Genomic DNA, 19,209 nt, shown 5'->3' with positions numbered 1-19,209 from the left:
TATAGGCGCTGAATTACGTCACCGACTTTGTTTTTTAATGGAACTATACGCTTTATTCTGCGGCATTTGAAAGAAGCTTCCACGAGAACTTCAGGGAAATAACACGTATGGGACTTGATCCAATAACATCAAAATAACACCGCTGCGAACCACTGTACCACTGCCTGGAGAACAGATTCCACAAATGACACCAAATGTAAGCAAACACCTAACTTCGATAGAATTTGTGTGTTTACTATCACGGCTGTCATACCACGGGCTCAAAACGTTGCCAGGAGCATTACTACATGCTGTAAAGGGATTCTGGAGGAACATCACTGCACGCTGAATTTCATCTGGAGTTAACGGGAGCACGGGCCCGTTTTGTAAGGCATGGCATGCCTTCAGGAGTTGTGTTTCCTAACAGACCTTTTGTTTTAATTTTCGCCACAGATAAAAGCACAGAAGTGTTAAGTTTCGTGAGTACGCTGGGTATTTTGCGTTTTCTGAACGACCGTTCCAATGCTCTCCGTCAAATGTCTTACAAGGGTCTGTCATTACACGTGCAGAATGTGGGCATCCATCATGTTGGTATCACACTAATTGCTCTCTGTCCAACGGGATGTCTTAGGAACTCGAGACACTTGAGTGTATTTCGATTCCCATCAACAAACCATGGAGCAATGGCGCGTCTTTAAAAATACGCACCAAACGTTGATAGACCAAGAGCGTTGTTTTTATCCATTTCTTTGAGTCAGCGTAGATTTTCACACATCTCGCATCACTTCGTACTTTTCATACATAGTATTCGGAGAACTGTAACCAATTTTGTGTTGGAAGTCGTTGCCATGAAGCTGTAAATGCAGCGAAATGTGAAGAGGATGAAATGCGATGGACTGTAGCGTTCGCAGAACATTCGTTGCGTTGATCCCTTTCGTACTTCCGAGACGCCTCTTACCGACATTTGCACTGTGTGTGACTGCTGCTAAAATGTTCTAATAGTTTTGCCATAAACGATATTCAGTTTTTCGACTGTCGCATATACTGTGAATGTCTCAACAGCTTTACGAACAAGCTATCTGATTGCTACAAAAGCAGAACGTAGACTGATGGGCTCAAGTGCACAGGTAAACACAAGAAACGTACTTGAGTTACTTGTACGTGTCTATTTATATTTGGTATAATAAGGCAGATGTTTGCAGAACTTTCTCCTGACGGTGAGATAGTGGTTTGCGGTGCTATTATCTTTATACTATTTCATCTAGTCCCACAGATGTTACAGCGTTGACATTATATTAGAAGCTTCCTTCAAATGGTACAAGGAAAAGTATATAGTTCCATTACAAATGGCTATGTGTCATTAAAATTACTTGCGAACGTCAGGAAATTCGCTACAACTTAGCGAAAACCGCCCTCGATATATTTATTCCTTCTGGATATATGTGGGGTGGCCTATCTTAGCTGCCTCACCCTGTATATTTTAGTCATTTTTGCGACTCTTTGTTGCAACTCTTTGTCGTGCACTTTTATGCCAGACTTTGTTGCCCTATCATGCAAAGAATCGTGTTCGCACCTATATTTGTTTCAAGGACGGCAGGAAACTGGAAGCTGAGCCCTGTGCTCTGCTGCTCAAAAACTTTCTTTTGCGAACGATTCAAAGCTATATCCCATGCTGAAGTAGTTTTCCCGGAAACTTTTACTTTTGGCATAAAAAATTCAAAACCTCAGATTTTAGATTCGCATTTTTTTCGCTATGCAACTGTTCTACAACGACTGCAACCAACTGGACGTCACTTAGGTGAATTGCGTGTCCCTAACAAATTAGCCATCTGGGGAAAGGGGACCTATACTGTAATGTGGAACTCGAAACATTTATTCTCTGGCGAATCTTCACATCACTGTGAGGTGAATGCTACGTGAAAAGGTAGTGTGGAAAAAAAGGTATGGCCGGATTCCATCCTGCAACATTTCTCATTCCAGGCACACACTTTAATGGTAGACCACCAGGACCAGTAGAGAGTTTGATCAAGCTTTGCTGCCCTCTTGAGTCACTGTGCACTCTAGAAGTGTGGCGGCATAGAGGTCGGGCAGGTAAGGGTATCATGTAGAGACACCGTCGAAGAGGATCTCCAAGTCGGTGAAGGAGAAGATCATTTCCCTCTGTTTATACTCTTGGAGCCTTCCCGGTTGGCAGAGGAAGACTAAGACGTTTGCTGGCTGGAGGGACATAGGAAGTCTTCGAGGGAGTATACCTTCTATTGCAATGGCACCATTTCATAGTGGCGGAGGAATTTCTATTCATCATAATACAGACAATTTCTACAACACATTTATAAATTATATTCCGAAGCCTTCCTCTTGAATTAGTGTATCTATTAGTCAATATAGAGTGAATCCTCCGAAACTTGCACAGCAAATCTTGCAGAAGTGGAAAGTGCTATTGTTGTGGTTTCCACAGAATAGACTAATTGGTAGTCAGGGGCTTGCATTGTTAGCCAATAAATAGATTGTACTAATACTTAGAAAGTGTATTGTTCCTGCAAACATACGCCTTTTAAGTGGAACAATGCCTAATGATATTAACAAAGTAAAAGTAGGGTAAATTAGAATGTCAGTGGTGTTTGTTGCAGGATTCTAATGTGACTCGTTCACGAGGTATCGCATTTTGAAAAGTTTCCACGTCGACACTTGTGCCATTCAACGTACGTGGTTGCTAGGTAAATGTCATGTTTGCTTACAGTTTGGCTGTGTGTTCCTTGAGTGCATCGCGACTTGCTAGTCAGTGTGTGCCACTCCAAGCAGTAGGTGGTGAGTGGACGACAGCGTTTACCAGTACAGAAAAAGCAGACATGCTCATGGTGTATGGAGTGTGTAGGAGAAATGTAGTTCTTGAAATTTTAAACATTTGATTGGCTGTGATCCAGCAACCGTACGCTATTTAATTATAGGACGTATATACAGCCACTTCGGTTGCACAAAATTTCGTCAATTGACCACGGTTCGATTGCACTAGGGCAATCTAATCGTGGTGAATTGACAAAATTTTGTGCAATCGAAGTGGCTGTATATACGTCCTGGAATGTAGATCGTTCTTGTACGGTGGATGCGGCAAGATATCCCAACAGACGTCAACCATCTCGGGAATTACTTATCAACTTCCTCTACCAGTTACGTGAAAGTGGTGGTGTAACACCTAGACAACGTAACTGAAGGAAGCAAGTGACTGCTGTTGCAGTTGATCCGCACGTTAGCTCCCGCGCAATCGCACTAGCAAGTGGCATTAATGAGGCAAGTGTACTACACATTCTCCATCGACATAGGTTTCATCCCTATCACATGTCCCTCCATCAAGAGCTGCGAAGAAACGATTACGATAATCGTGTTAACTTCTGTACATTGCCATTAAGGCAGGATACTCCAGGTGGATCATGTATCTTGTTTAGTGATGGAGCCAGATTTACCAATGATGGCCAGGCAAACCGCCGAAACATGCACTATTCGTCTGTTGACAGTCCCCGTTGGCTTCGTCAGGTGAAACTTTAGCAGCGTCCGTGGAGTGTAAACGTGTGGTGAGGGATGTTGAACCATCACCTGATAGGCCCGTGTTTCATAGATGGAACAATGAACGCGCTCAAGCATTGCAGCCTACTAACAGATCACCTTCCACGGATGCTAGATGAGGTCCCTCTGCAGACTAAGAGGAATCGTATGCTACCAACATGATATCTGTCAAGCCCATAGGGCACGTCTTCACGAACTGTTTCCAAATCGTTGGATTGGAGCCCTTTCCCCGGGTTTGATGCCTTTAGACTTACCTTTGGGGAAAGCTGAAGGACGCTGCCTAAAAGGACTTACCAACTACACCCGATGATATGCTCCAACGTATTAGTGCAGTCTGCTCGGACATCTCCGCTGAAATGCTAGCCAGACTGCAGCAGTCGTTCCATACAGACAAGCGTCCATTGCCGCTGCCGTAGTCGTTTTTAACACAATTTGTAATGGTCAGTTGTCTCGTTATTGGTCAGAATCCAAATATATGGTGCACGCACTTGTGTTGTTCTTTAGTGTGTGGTACTACAGGTATCATACAAGTGTCTGAATGGGAACTTTTCAAAATACGCTATCTCGTAAAAGACTCTCACTAGAATCCTGCAACAAACACCACTGACAGTCTAATTTACTCTACTTTTAGTCTGTTAATGTCAAGAGGCGTTGTTCCATTTAAAAAAGTATTTTTTGCATAAAACATACAGTTGAAAAGTATTATTACAATCTGTTTATTGGCTAACAATACGAGCCCTGAGTATCAATCCATTCTATGATAACCGCCCATCAATAGCACTTTCCATCACCGAAATATTTGCGCAGCAAGTTTCAGGTGATTTACATATATATCTGGAGGTTTGTACATGAAAATAATGCATCTCCTACTGATTGGAACTATTATTTACAGTACAGTTAAAGCAAGGCACCACTCATCGTACTAAAAAGCAGTTCTGTTTAAGTAATCCCGAATCCTTGTACAGTCACTCACACCCAGACATCAAATTCATAAAAAAAGAAAAAAACATGAATCGATAACACTATGTACCTTTACTGCCGATAGCATACTGTTTACACATTTGGGAGATAAAATGCTGATCCGTTACACTGAACGCGGAAAGGAGCTTCTGATAAAATACATGCCATACTTTTTTCCTCTGTGAAAATTGGGCTACAGGCTGGCCATTTTGAATTTTTAAAAGTAAGTATAAAATAAACCATTGTTCATACCTGTGATTCATAGTATTGTACATGTAATGTCCATCACATCCTTTGTCATACTAACTGAAAGGCCAGAAGTATGCACGTGCATACGTCACATAACCTGTATACGAGTAGATATGGAAGACACACAGGACCCCTATTAGAGTCAGAGCTTGATACTGATTTGGAAGAATTGCAATCAAATAAGGTTCATTGGACACATAACATTGCTTCAGATTATCTAAATTCTTTGGGGAAGCGGCAACCAAACAACTCTATAAGGTGGTGTGTACAATCTTTGAGACTGGAGAAGAATCATCAGACTTCCGGAAAAATATCATCCATACAATCACGAAGTACAGGTAAGTGTGAGACCCATCGCACAGTCAGACTAATAGCTGATGCATCCACATGGCTGACAAGAATAATATACAGAAGAACGGAAAAGAAAACTGACGATCTTTTAGAAGACGATCAGTTTGGTTTTAGGAATGGTAAAGGCACCAGGCCGGCAATTCTGACGTTGCGTTTGATAATGGCAAGACTTAAAAAAATTAAGATACGCTCGTTGGCTACAACAAGCGTTCGACACTGTGAAATGGTGCAACACGTTCGAAATTCTGAGAAAAATAGGAGTTAGCAATTGGAAAAGACGGATAATATACAGAGAGTGTCTCCTAAAAGTCGTGAGGTGCATTTTCTCTGGTGCTTCTGCAGATATTTACGATTTCGTTTTTGCATTGTGTAACTGGAGACCGTCCAAGCAAATAGCGTTCATCAGGTATTTCATGCGACGCTCAGCGTCGACGGGAAGAGTCAGTTTGTTTCCCGTTACAAACAAAATTAATTTTAAAGAGGAATTTTACGTGCCCATTTGATAGAGAGATCCCAGATTACTCTAGTCCGATATTTGTTTTATCGATAAGTATTAGCACGGACAGTAAAACAATAAAAATGGAAGATCTTGAACGAAGAGCTCGAATTAAAAAGGTTGTAAGACAGGGATGTAGTCTTTCGCCCATACTGTTCAAACTATACACTGAAGAAGCAATGAAAGAAATAAAAAAGGTCAGGAGCAGTATTAAACCAAATTCAAGGTGAAAGGATATCAAAAGACATCAGTGACAAGATTCGCGATGACACTGCTATCTTCAGCATCTCCTGAATGGAATGAACAGTCTAGTGAGCACACACCATGCACTGAGAGTAGACCAAAGAAAGACGAATGTAATGAGTAGCAGAAGTGAGATTAACGATAAAATTATCAAAATTGGAGCCTACTAAGTTGGTAAAGTTAAGCAATTCTGACACCTTGGAAGCATACGACCACCCGACGGAAGAAGCAGGACCATATAGCAGAGAAGCACATGCAAGCATGGCATTCCTGACCAATAGAAGTCAAACGTAAGACTCAATCTGAAGAAGAAATTTCTTATAATGTTCGATTGGAGCACAGCATGTATGGCAGTAAACCACTGACTGCAAAAAAACTAGAAAAGAACTGAAGTGATTTAGATTTGTTGCTATAGAAGGATGTTGAAAATTAGGTGGACTGAAAACATGTTGTTGTTGTCTTCAGTCCTGAGACTGGTTTGATGCAGCTCTCCATGCTACTCTATCCTGTGCAAGCTTCTTCACCTCCCAGTACTTACTGCAACCTACATCCTTCTGAATCTGTTTAGTGTATTCATCTCTTTGTCTCCCTCTACGATTTTTACCCTCCACGCTGCCCTCCAATGCTAAATTTGTGATCCCTTGATGCCTCAGAACATGTCCTACCAACCGGGCCCTTCTTCTTGTCAAGTTGTGCCACAAACTCCTCTTCTCCCCAATTCTATTCAATACCTCCTCATTAGTTATGTGATCTACCCATCTAATTTTCAGCATTCTTCTGTAGCACCACATTTCGAAAGCTTCTATTCTCTTCTTGTCCAAACTATTTATCGTCCATGTTTCACTTCCATACATGGCTACACGCCATACAAATACTTTCAGAAACGACTTCCTGACAAATCTATACTCGATGCTAACAAATTTCTCTTCTTCAGAAACGCTTTCCTTGCCATTGCCAGTCTACATTTTATATCCTCTCTACTTCGAGCATCATCAGTTATTTTGCTCCCCAAATAGCAAAACTCATTTACTACTTTAAACGTCTCATTTCCTAATCTAATTCCCTCAGCATCACCCGACTTAATTCGACTACATCCCAGTATCCTCGTTTTGCTTTTGTTGATGTTCATCTTATATCCTCCTTTCAAGACACTGTACATTCCATTCAACTGCTCTTCCATGTCCTTTGCTGTCTCTGACAGAATTACAATGTCATCGGCGAACCTCAACGTTTTTATTTCTTCTCCGTGGATTTTAACACCTACTCTGGATTTTTCTTTTGTTTCCTTTACTGCTTGCTCAATATACAGATTGAATAACATCGGGGACAGGCTACAACCCTGTCTCACTCCCTTCCCAACCGCTGCTTCCCTTTCATGCCCCTCGACTCGTATGATTGTCATCTGCTTTCTGTACAAATTGTAAATAGCCTTTCGCTCCCTGTATTTTACCCCTGCCACCTTTAGAATTTGAAAGAGAGTATTCCAGTCAACATTGTCAAAAGCTTTCTCTAAGTCTACAAATGCTAGAAATGTAGGTTTGCCTTTTCTTAATCTATTTTCTAAGATAAGTCGTAAGGTCAGTATTGCCTCACGTGTTCCAACATTTCTGCGGAATGCAACCTGATCTTTGCCGAGGTCGGCTTCTACCAGTTTTTCCATTCGTCTGTAAAGAATTTGCGTTAGTATTTTGCAGCCGTGACTTATTAAACTGATAGTTCGGTAATTTTCACATCTGTCAACGCCTGCTTTCTTTGGGATTGGAATTATTATATTCGTCTTGAAGTCTGAGGGTATTTCACCTGTCTCTTACATCTTGCTCACCAGATGGTCGAGTTTTGTCAGGACTGGCTCTCCCAAGGCCGTCAGTAGTTCCAATGGAATGTTGTCTACTCCGGGGGCCTTGTTTCGTCTCAGGTCTTTCAGTGCTCTGTCAAACTCTTCACGCAGTACCCTATCTCCCATTTCATCTTCATCTACTTCCTCTTCCATTTCCATAATATTGTCCTCGAGTACATCGCCCTTGTATAGACCCTCTATATACTCCTTCCACCTTTCTGCTTTCCCTTCTTTGCTTAGAACTGGGTTTCCATCTGAGCTCTTTATATTCATAGAAGTGGCTCTCTTTTCTCCAAAGATCTCTCTAATTTTCCTGTAGGCAGTATCTATCTTACTGCTAGTGAGGTAAGCCTCTACATCCTATCATTTGTCCTCTAGCCATCCCTGCTTAGCCATTTTGCACTTCCTGTCGATCTCATTTTTGAGACGTTTGTATTCCCTTTTGCCTGCTTCATTTACTGCATTTTTATATTTTCTCCTTTCATCAATTAAATTCAGTATTTCTTCTGTTACCCAAGGATTTCTACTAGCCCTCGTCTTTTTACCTACTTGATCCTCTGCTGCCTTCACTACTTCATCCCTCAGAGCTACCCATTCTTCTTCTACTGTATTTCTTTCCCCCATTTCTGTCAATTTTTCCCTTATGATCTCCCTGAAACTCTGTGCAACCTCTGGTTTAGTCAGTTTATCCAGGTCCCATCTCCTAAATTCCCACCTTTTTGCAGTTTCTTCAGTTTTAATCTACAGTCATTAACCGATAGATTGTGGTCAGAGTCCACATCTGCCCCTGGAAATGTCTTACAATTTAAAACCTGGTTCCTAAATCTCTGTCTTACCATTATATAATCTATCTGACATCTTCTAGTATCTCCAGGATTCTTCTTTTATGATTCTTGAACCAAGTGTTAGCTATGATTAAGTTATGCTCCGAGCAAAATTCTACCAGACTGCTTCCTCTTTCATTTCTCCCCCCCCCCCCCCAATCCATATCCACCCACTATGTTTCCTTGTCTCCCTTTTCCTACTCTCGAATTCCAGTCGCCCATGACTATTAAATTTTCGTCTCCCTTCACTACCTGAATAATTTCTTTTATCTCATCATACATATCATCAATTTCTTCATCATCTGCAGAGCTAGTTGGCATATAAACTTGTACTACTCTAGTAGGCGTGGGTTTCGTGTCTATCTTGGCCACAATAATGCGTTCACTATGCTGTTTGTAGTAGCTTACCCGCATTCCTATTTTCCTATTCATTATTAAACCTACTCCTGCATTACCCCTATTTGATTTTGTGTTTATAACCCTGTAGTCACCTGACCAAAAGTCTTGTTCCTCCTGCCACCGACCGTCACTAATTCCCACTATATCTGACTTTAACCTATCCATTTCCCTTTTTAAGTTTTCTAACCTACCTGCCCGATTAAGGGATCTGACATTCCACGCTCCGATCCGTAGAACGCCAGTTTTCTTTCTCCTGATAACGACGTCCTCCTGAGTAGTCCACGCCCGGAGATCCGAATGGGGGACTATTTTACCTCCGGAATATTTTACCCAAGAGGACGCCATCATCATTTAATCATACAGTAAAGCTGCATGCCCTCGGGAAAAATTACGGCTGTAGTTTCCCCTTGCTTTCAGCCGTTCGCAGAACCAGCACAGCAAGGCCGTTTTGGTTAGTGTTGCAAGGCCAAATCAGTCAATCATCCAGACTGTTGCCCCTGCAACTACTGAAAAGGCTGCTGCCCCTCTTCAGGAACCACACGTTTGTCTGGCCTTTCAACAGATACCCCTGCACCTACGGTACGGCCATCTGTATCGCTGAGGCACGCAAGCCTCCCCACCAACGGCAAGGTCCATGGTTCATGGGGGTAGGACTGAAAACATAAGGAATGAAATTTTCTGCAGAACCGACGACAAAGGAACATATGGGAAACACTGACATGAGACAGGATGTTAAGTCATGTGTTAACAAATGAAGTAACAACTTCCACGGCAGAAGAGGCAGTCGTAGAGGGTAAGAACTGTGGGGGAAGACAGAGGCTGTAATACATCCAACAAATAATGGATGAAGAGTTTGGAACAAGGGAGTAATTTGTGGCGGGCCACATGAAAACAGCCAGGTAACTGATGACAACAAAAGAAGGCTGCAGATATAGCTTATCTCACGCTTAATGCTACATGTGGGCATTCTCTGTTACTTAGAAGCATAAAAACAATTTACTTTATAATTGTATCATTATCATTACTGCAATGTGAAAAATACGAGCCATATAAAAAGGCATATTGAGTAAGATATTCTTTTCAACAGAGATGGCCAAGAAAACAGCACACTAGCAGTACAGTGCTCCTTCATGCACGCATCTCTCTCTCGCGTAGCTGCACGCTTCCCTCATCGCCAAGCTGTCGAAGTGGGCAGATGGGAAACAGTGAATGTGCCACATTTACCTCGTAAAGCTGTCGCACTATATATGACTCGCTTTCATATTTTATCACAAGCAAAACAAATTTTCAGTATTATTTATTTTTGGCGCACTGAAGACAATTTTTATCTGGAATAATCTGTCAACATACGCAGACAATTTCACAGATTTTCGCATTCTGGTTATCACATAATCGTGGCTGACTAAGTTCCATAATCGAAAAAAGCCTTTCACATACATATGTTGGTTGAAATATTTAATAACGCTTGCAACCTCGTTGTGGAGACATAACTCTTCCAAAGGAAAACAACACAGATCTAATAGACAGGTCTGACGTAAATGAATGTCTCTTTAATGGGAATTATAATGTAGATCAATCAGTCCCATCTGCACATACACAGGGGCATTTACAACTGAAAGTCTCCGAAAGCGCTAGAAAACATATGTAAAATTGGCAATATCCTCAAAGCGTTTAGAAAACTATCCTCATAACGCTTTCAAGGCCACAATGAATTCTTTTATACTCGTGTTTTCTGTAACACCAGGGAGCTAGGGAAATGGACGGTGTATTTACTCGGCATTTGTTCTTTCCACAATGCGATTTTTTTTTTAAAATGTGTTCCCATCAAATCAGAAGTAAGTTGTTTCTTACCTTACAATATCTTACACTGAGCAGTCAAGTCCACTTAACATGTGACATCTGCAATTCATTCCCTATGTTTTGATTTTCATTCCTGCTCTTCGTTTCCAACAGCTGGTTTTTAATCGAAAAATCGTTCCAAGTATGTTCCTTCACTTAACCAACACACTTTACAGTAATAATAACATTCCCATTATCTTCATTCAATTCCATCGAAAATTTACCAATTTCATCACGAGTTTCATGCTTGCAAATTTACCGCAAAGTCCTTCTTGATGTAATGGACAATGAACTCCTTCTGTCGACTGCTGTAATATTTTGCTCTTTTATTATCAACTAAATCTTTAAATTTTTTCTGCATTGTATTGTAACGTCATTCCGTAGCAAATTTGCGGAACCTGTACATTGTGCGACTGCATAATAGATACTGGGAATTATCAATCTTCTGTCATTCCCATTCATTTTTAAAGACTTGTGACAATAGATCGCTAGACTGCCTCTTTTTTGTGCAAACAGCCACTGGGCTTTGAACTTCCTTTATACCACTAACAAATAGCGACGGGTAGACGGCGCTGAAACCACGATTCTGTCGAAATGAAGAGAGTTGTGCCGACTGGAAAATACTAAATGAAATGGAGCGCTGTACCTGGTACATCCGAGAACGACCAAGCAAAGGCTAGACAGGCCGAGCCTCGGGCCGCATGCGTGCAGCTCACAAATAGCAAACATAATTTTTTAAGCTGACAATGCATAAAATGATTTTTCCTATTAGAACAGAGAACAAGCAGAATTTAAACGTTAGAACCAGTGCAATATACGTACGTAAGGGGGCTTATTGTAGGCTTAAGTTGACAATCGGTGACGTTTTTCTTTCTGCAGTAGGAAGTTTTTGTTGATCGTACATCTGCTCGTATTCATCCGAAGGTTAATGGATAGTCAAGGCCATTTTTGTTCCTAGTGTTATACAGTCCCTTCCGTCACTTGGTTGGAATGAAAAGTCTATTGCGTTGAATGTATCTAGGAAGATTGCTAAGTTAACCGTATAATTTTCCCTGAGAGCCGTAAGGCATGGCAAAGAGCAATTAACGGTGCAGCTAGTGGGGCAAGCAACTGCACCGCCAACTGGTGGGGCATTGTGATTTGGAGCCTATTCGGTGCCGGCAACCAGCGGCGACACTAGCAGCTTATGGTGGAACCCGTTCACTGCCCTACCAACTATGAGGGAGCATTGTGGTAAACGTAGGGACTTGTGGTGCCTCTACTCGCCCTATGGTGAAGCACGCACATACGATACGTGCTCCAGCTGCATAATATGTTTGTTTACTACAACGCAGTGTACGTTTTACTTTTTGCACCTCATTACGGTAGCGTTCACGTTTTTTCAGTTAATATGGAAATACCAAATAGTATCATGCACGAAACTTTCAGACATATTAAAACTATATGCCTTACGGTCTTCACAGAAGTAGAGGTGTTGGTTTCAAGATAGAGTCCGCCACATAGTTTTAATCTGCTAGGAAGTATCAATCAGTGCACACTCGGCTGCAGAGTGAAAAATTCATTCTGACAATACTATGCTGTTTTGCATGTGAACATGTATTATTTCTTGCTTTATAAAAAGTGGTACACGTATTAAAATATTTATTTATTTGTCTGTTTTCATACAGTTTATTTACTATCAATTATTGTTGTTACTAATCAGTAATAAAATATTTATCGAAATCATAAGTAACTACAGAAAACTTGAGACAAAATAAAAACTATGACACGAATTGCTTCAGCAAGGTCCTATTTTTCTTATGTTGGAACACACTTGTTTAATTGTGTTGAATTACATTGCACTTTCTTTCATTTAGTAAAGCCACGCGTAAAACTATTTTGAAATTCGAAGATGAAGGAAAAAATTACTGTCGCCTGCACTTACTGTATATCGTTGCATTTTCCTAACGTCTAGGTTTTTTTTTCCTTTTTAATAGAACTGAAAGGAGAAAAGGTTCTCCACAGGGTGCTATGATCTCAACAAACTATTCCCATATCAGAGGTGAGCAATTGTTCGTAAGTTTCGCTACCAGTTGATCAGTGAATGAATCGCCATGGCGCCACTAGTTGCCTCCGGCTAATAACAGCCGTAAGTACCTTCGTATGGCGATTTGTGTATTAGGTACTATTATTTTGAGGAAGTGACAAGAACACGTTTCCAAGAACATCTTCCGTCTAAAATAAGCACATATTCTCTTTTCTGTTAGATGATTCAATCTTGCGATTGGTTCAAATGGGGACTTCAAATAAAAACAATCAAAATTTATGTTTTAAACCTCCCGACGGGTCTCACATATGATAACGTTCAACTATACGCAGAAAAGCACTTTCCAGGTCTTGCCATAATTTACATTCTTAAGGATTTCTGGTGCTAAGCGGAACAGCAGTCTTGTTAGAAACTAGGTGTAACATCTGTGCTAGTTCAAGTATTTACGATGTTACTTTTACTTCACTGATACAAGTACAAACAGGGAAATGATGCTCTCACCCCGATAGTGATTTTATAAAATGATTTCGTACACATCGGAGGTTAACCAACGGCTAGTGAACTGTTTCCAAGTCAACACGACACGAGTAGGCTCTGACGGCTATTTATCACGCTCGGGTCGTTGCTTGGAAACACAGAATTTCGCATGTTTGTTTTCGTGTTATATAAACCATATTTACTCTAGCAAATATGTGTTCATATCAACAGCATCTTCAACATTACAACTCAGTCGTGCATGTTTACTAAGGCGCTGATGTGCTGGTGCTGAAACGGAGCAGGTTTTGTATTTGAGACATGTTCGCGGAGCTTTTCTGGTTTCTTGGAATGTCCCCGCTGCGTGCGAGGACACAGAAGCCTTTAATAAAGACCATAATGGCAAAGGGGAGCTATACTTACAGTATTTAGTATCTGTCACGGTCGACTCACAGATGCATATGCTTGACATGGAAATCATGCTGTGTGTACATTAACGGAAATACTCGTTTGATGTCCAAACACTCCTGTTTTAAAATAAAAAAACGTCAGACCATGTTAAATCTGTCATTATCAACTCCTAATACCCATTAAACTGTGCACTACATGTCTGTGTGTCGGTAACGGTAAAATGATTTTTGTGGTTGCTTCTAGCAATCATACCCACCACACACTAATCTCTCCCCTCACCTTTCCATTAAATAAGATTAAGAATTGGAAAAAATACGATCAATCACGTCAGTATGTCTTTACGGTTTCCTCACACTCTATTTATTAAAACAGATTATGCATTAATATATGTCGACTGAAGTGACGAAAATGTGTACCAAAGCCGAGATTCGAACCCGGGTCTGCTGCTCTCCAGGCAGATGCGCTAACCACTACGCCACCCTGGTACAGTGACTTTTGTAGAGCTGCACGGACTACCATAGCACGCCTCCCTCCTCAATCCAAATTCTCATTCACGTCTCAGCCCATATGGTATTTCCCCTATACTCCCACAGCATTGCAGAGGCTATCCAGCTGCACTGGAATAGCACCTCAGCATCTATCAAAACTGGGGATCCTGTCAAACTCAGGCAGGCATCGGTGCTTTAATCCAATGGAACTACATGGTTCCACAGACCTTCCAAGTTTTAAACATCTATGATGTATCTATGTGCATGCCCAGCCCGCACTGGTACTTCATAGTAGTTCGTGAGCTATCTTTCATTATTAGAAGCAGTAAACCGTCTTCTTTTTGAAGCTGTTCTGTTCGTCGGCATCATTTACTTTGCTTTTTAATCTTTAAACAGCAACTGCAAGGAAGCTCTTATGGTCGTAATAGGATAGGAGTGAGATAAAAGAATATGTTTATCGTGATCTATTGCTACGAAGATCAACTGATGAATTAAATACCGAATAATAGAACGCATTGCGGTTCCAATTTGCAGCCAACGCAGGCCGCTTAATCTTTCACAACCGTATACACGGAAAGGGTACAAACGCTAAAATGACAAAGGACTGCTACATTTTGTTAGTACGTTACATGTCACAAAGCCACCTGGAGTTACCGAACATGTATCTTAAGTAGATTTTAAAGCTTTGAGAATTACACATGTCGGTAATGGTACAAAATTACTGGTAATTGCGAACAGATGATCGAATCTTGCTCCTAGCAGCCACGCACGTCCGCCAAGCATACATCTAAGCACAAGGTTTAAAGTGAAATTACGCAATCAAACGAGTAGCCAGGTTACATCACTAGCTATTCTACACTGTCTCAGAGCCCTTTTAAAAAAGGGGTTTTTAGTACAGAATCAACAGCGTAATTCGTAGCTGACCTAACTGAAGTTTGTCAGTGTTGGGGGACAAACAATACAAGAACATTATATCGACAGCACTTTGAGTAGTTAGGACTGGAACTCACAACATGTTGTTGTACCGCCGTCGAGGGATGGATTTTATAGAAGTCGTCTATTACGACAAAGCCGATATGCATATAGTACTAGTTGTTTGGTTTCAGAGTGTCAATGACAGAACAGGCTACACATGTTTTTGCAATGTAGTCAACAATATGCTGAAACATTACAAATCTCCAAACAACTTCGTTCTTCTGTTAGGCAATATGCAGCTGATGTAGCACTACTACCACGCTAAAGGATTTTTATGTTAGTTGTAAACAATTTTGCTTTTGAAGTTCTCTAGCGGGGAAAATCTGTGCCATTTTAGAAGTTACACATAGCCTGCATGGTTTTAACAACAATGAATTCTACGATTTATGATCAATTAACTTACAGTTCAATGAAATTTAAATGTCCTATGAAATACTGCAAACCTTTTCTATCGGTCTTTAATCTCTGTCCACTTCAACGTCATTTATATGATGAACGATTTTTCAATGCAATTGTTTCTGTAAACGAAGTGTGGTAAATAGCATAGCCGATGTCGCGTATTAAGATATTGATTCGTATCGGAACAAAAAATGACTGCGTTAAAGCCTGTTCTTCACCCTTGTTGTCACACATGACTAAAGGCCACTCCAGTAACACATTTACACAATCAAACTCGGGATAAAAAGCCAATTGATTGGTATATACATCTCCACATTTTCCAACAGGGGACATTTGCCACAAATGTTATGCCTGTTGTTTACAAGAAGGATGTGACCACACAACATAACATTTGCTGAGATTTCACATAATATACAACTCCTCACAGCTTAGTAAATGAGTGCTGTAGCGCGTCATACATCGAACACAGTTCTCCAGTCTGTTGTTCACTTCTGTGTTTTACCCCTATATTTCAAAATGCTCAATCGATCTCTCCTGGAAACATTGAAAAACAGACAACAATTCTGACACAGGAGAATCACTATGCACTGTGTGGTAATATACATATATCAGATACAAGCGATTGCTTAAGACACCCACCCCTATACTTACTAAAAATTGGATTAAGTCATTCCATATACAAGGAGAATTATAAAATTAGCTCGCTCTTACCTCACTCCTATCCTGTTACGACCAAACAAGAGGGGCAAGTTCTTCCATCACCTTTCCATACTCCGCTAAGCTTTCTTCACAAAACAACAACCGTTCCAAACGCCAGCAAAACGTGTTACTTCTCTCATTCCCGGCACAACACATTCACAAACTGCACAGTATTAGCCCGGTTTTGACATTCTTCTCATAGAAACAAACACAAATTTCACATATCGCAACTACTTTCAAATTTCTGTGTACACTACTCTAACACAGGATATGGCGGTTTCACTTGTACCAGCTCTACCAACATAAACTGGGAAATGTATAAGAGAAGTCTGAGGCATCACTAGTGGTCAACTGATTAGAATTTCCGGGCAGAACAATCACATTACAACGAAAAATCAAGAATATCTAGAATGTTTTTAAAATGAAGCTTATTTTTTATGTTAATCCCTAAAATTATTTTTTTCATATATGTGCCTGTTATAGTTTAGTTTAATAAGAAGGAGATAAAAAACTTAATAATTAGTCTAGAACTATGTGTGAGTTTGATATTTATCATCATTCAGTGTATCCGAAAAATTTAGTTCTGCAATGTTGTCATCATGTCCCACAGTGTTCTATCAACGAAGATTTACTTTTAACTCGCCGCCATATTGCTTACTACGTCAGCAGATGGCAGCACAAGACAGCTGCGCCGCGTCTGCGCCAGCTGCACGCGGGCGTCAGTGACCCTCTCGCTCAATTGTTCCCGATAGATGGCGTCCAAAGATGCAGCGGCGTCATTCACGAAACCTATAGTCAGCAACCAGAAGGTTGTTTAGAACATCTCATTGCTATTAGCGCTGTTGCGTTTCCCTGACCTGAGAGCTGGATTACCTAGTCTACGTAGTGCATACTATGGCATACCGAAAACTACATACTGTGATGTCACTTAGTGTTTTTACATTTATGTAAATCATTGTCAAGGACGCAGTCGCGTTAATTGTGAGAATGAGCAAAACCTTGCACCAACTGAGATCGAACGCCTGATCATCTTGATTTATGACCTTGCGCTCGCTCCCAAAGCCTCCACGTGTAAAGTAAAGTCATCCACATCATTCCTTTCAAATTTAAAAAGTTTAGTTATTGTGTCACTCTCCAATTACTTTTTCCAATACGCTATTAAACAAGAATCGCGAGAGGCCATCCTGTTTCAATTTCAGATAAAGGAAGATTATCCAGAACCGTGCTTCCCAGACTTTGCAAGACCAGTACGACAGAACGGAATCAGATGTCAGTCAATACTGCCAATAAAGTTCAGACTGCAAAAAAGGATGAACACATCTCTTAAAATAACTAAAGATAACGTAATATACTCAACATTTAAACCAATAGATCTCACGTGCTTATTTATGAAGTCTGGAAATAATGATTAAAAGAAACGGTTGCTACTGGTTTTTTTTTTTTTTTTATTCGATTTTGTGTCCGCCAGTACACATTGTATGTCATGTTCCAAATTCATTCGATTTCTAGCTTCTGTATTCATTTTTACTATAGTCGAAAATCCACGTTTACATGTGTAAGTAGTAGCGAACTGGAGTGGTAATCTAACAAATTTTTCCGAAGATGATGGATACTTTCCATCGACTTTCCGTCAAAATAAAATAAATTCTTTTCTTTTATCCACTGTGGTCTGAGAACACCGCGGCTGTTTCCGTAAATATTACTGACAAAAAAATTGCAACCAGCCATGCTTTCAAGTTTTTTCCTCAAAGATATAAAATGTGAATTCTCTTTTACGAAAAAATATTTTTACAAGGCGAAATCATAAAGTTTCAATTACCACCCTGAAAAATTAACTTACGTAACGAATTATTTGTTTATTTGTGGGTACAGGTTGCAGACCTGATACAAATTGAACCCCCCACCCCCCTCGCCCACCATGGACCCCGCTAAAGGTGGCAAAATTAACCGTTGGGATCCACTGACAGAACGGAGAGGCGCTCCTCTGAAACAGGGTTTCACTGTTGTTGCGCGAGAAGTAAGTGCTCCGCGAAATACTGTTAATAACACGGCATGTTTTTACGACATTTTGACGATATTAATTAGTTTTTAATTTTATTATGAGTTCTATGTTAATAGTTATGATTTAAAACTGAGGTAATCAGTGAATTAAACAAGTTTTCTCAGTTTTTAAAATTTTATTAATCTTTAAAATAAACAAGATGTTCCATGAAAGTGCCATGATTTGCAGTGTTCCGTCAGGGGAAGAGTTTGAGAACCACTGCTATAGTGGCGTCCTACGGCATTGTGGCGTGACGATTTCAATGCGTAACCAGGACTGCAGACATTATATACCTGCAAACAAAAACAAAAATTAATCACACAACTAAATTTTTTGGAGGCGATAGTTAAAACACTGTGATAACCCTTTGTAGTGTGTTGCCTTCTTCGAGTCCAAGAAACTGTGATGTGGTTTGAGACTCAGTATGTGAAAATGTTCCTTCATTTATACCCTTGTCGATTTTTTAAATCCGGAAAACAGTTGCTATAGATTTTGTTAGTGGTAGCTGTTATGACTCAATAGAGAACAAAAGAAATGATCTGAATATTGTGTCTCAAACTGAAAGCTTTCTGTCCATAAGTATTACCACTTTTGACGTATGATATTGGGACAAGGACTTTAATTACGAAACAATTAAAAACTGAAGATTGCTCACCAAACAATGGAAGGAAGCATGATGGCAATTACAAGGGGACACAAGAAAAAAAATTATACTGAACAGGCTGGAATGGAGAGCTGTAATAAAAATTAAGTGAAGATCGGCAGAACATTCAAGCACCCAGTCTCCTCAGTCAGCCTATAATACAGTATATGCGATTTTTATAATTAGTTTTTGGAAAAAACAATGAAGCAATCAACGTCAACCTTTTTGCACATTATTTATCGATTCTTGGACAATATTTTCTGATTTCTTAAAGAAATTCATTCATCATTAAGTCCCCCCATCCGAGGAGTTAAA

At 40.3% G+C, this 19,209-nt stretch overlaps 1 protein-coding gene and 1 non-coding gene across 3 annotated transcripts in view; both read right to left on the bottom strand.

Moving 5' to 3' along the window:
- Window positions 1-16,472, bottom strand: part of LOC124721476 — a 454,829-nt gene extending 438,357 nt beyond the window's left edge. For both annotated transcript variants that reach the window (XM_047246471.1, XM_047246472.1), the window contains exon 1: window positions 16,223-16,472. The gene's annotated coding sequence lies outside the window, so the exon portion shown is untranslated. The remainder of the gene's footprint in view (window positions 1-16,222) is intronic.
- Trnas-gga lies at window positions 14,063-14,134 on the bottom strand. Its single transcript has one exon. It is a non-coding gene; the product is annotated as a tRNA-Ser (tRNA).
- Window positions 16,473-19,209: the final 2,737 nt, after the last annotated feature.

Source organism: Schistocerca piceifrons, chromosome X, assembly GCF_021461385.2.
Source record: "Schistocerca piceifrons isolate TAMUIC-IGC-003096 chromosome X, iqSchPice1.1, whole genome shotgun sequence".
Lineage (NCBI taxonomy): Eukaryota > Metazoa > Arthropoda > Insecta > Orthoptera > Acrididae > Schistocerca > Schistocerca piceifrons.
The sequence above is the reverse complement of the archived record's forward strand: the minus strand, read 5'-3'. Positions and strand labels throughout refer to the sequence as shown.